The 994-nt window shown below is 67.4% G+C and overlaps 1 long non-coding RNA gene across 1 annotated transcript; it reads right to left on the minus strand.

Moving 5' to 3' along the window:
* Window positions 1–16: 16 nt before the first annotated feature.
* On the minus strand, window positions 17–994 carry LOC103918907. The gene is made up of 5 exons (XR_663720.1): window positions 960–994; window positions 747–882; window positions 431–586; window positions 201–319; window positions 17–119 (listed from the first exon to the last, which is right to left on the minus strand). It is a non-coding gene; the product is annotated as an uncharacterized LOC103918907 (long non-coding RNA).

Consider the following 994-nt stretch of genomic DNA (forward strand, 5'->3'; position numbering starts at 1 on the left):
CCGAATCGATGAGCACGCTGGCGGTGGGATCCTGCCGAGCGGCAGCACAGCCCAGCTCCAGGCGGAGGGTGTAGGAGACGCCCCGCTCCAGGCAGATGGGCTGGGGCAGCACCACATACCTGGGGGGGGCAAAGCAGAGCACAGGCAGCTGGGCACCTACTGTGAGCCCCGGCACAGCCCGGTCCCGGCGAGGCGCTCACCTGGCACCGGAGGGGAGGCTGGTGGAGAGCTGGTCATCGGCTGGGGTGGGGGTTCCACCGGCGGAGACGGGGCTGGGGCGCAGCACCCTCCCCCTCACCTCCTGCCAGGGCTCCCGGTGCTGCGGACGGAGAAGGAGCTGTGCCAAAAAGCCTCACCAGCCAGCACTCCCCGCCACCGCCCCGCAATTTGGTGGTGCATCCCACCGCCGGCTTCACCATCCGGTGCTCACCTGGGGCTCGTAGCGGATGATCACGTCATACTCGGTGGAGAAAGGCACGTCACTCACGTGAAACTCCACCCAGCTGCCCTCCAGCAAGCGGGCAAAGCCCGTCCCCGTCCATGAAGCCAGGTGGTCCGTGGGGGGCTCACGCTCCACCACTGAGCCCTGGTGCAAGGTGGGGTTGTGAGATGGGACCCCAAAAATTGCCTTGGCCGGCAGGCACCGTTCTGCCCCGCCGCTCCATTGGGCAGAGCAGGGCCTGCCGGCTTTCGTGCCCCGCACGATGCCCCCCCCCCGGGACACCTTCATCCCTTTCATCCCTTACCTGATGCAGCTGAGCATCCTCAGCCTCATAAGTGTAATGGTCCAGGTTGATGCGGTAGAAGCCGGGCTCCACCTGGCCACACTGCCGTCCCACCACATGGCTGCGGCACCGGCACTGCCCTGTCTCCACGGCGCACCTGGTACCCCAGCGGCACTGTCAGCCCCGATGCCAGCAGGGATGCCCCTCACCCCCTGCGTCCCTGCGAAGACTCACAGGTTGTCGCGGGCACCTCCCACGTCACAGTCGCA

This window comes from Pygoscelis adeliae, unplaced genomic scaffold (genome assembly GCF_000699105.1).
Source record: "Pygoscelis adeliae isolate BGI_AS28 unplaced genomic scaffold, ASM69910v1 Scaffold606, whole genome shotgun sequence".
In the NCBI taxonomy this organism is placed as follows: Eukaryota; Metazoa; Chordata; class Aves; order Sphenisciformes; family Spheniscidae; genus Pygoscelis; species Pygoscelis adeliae.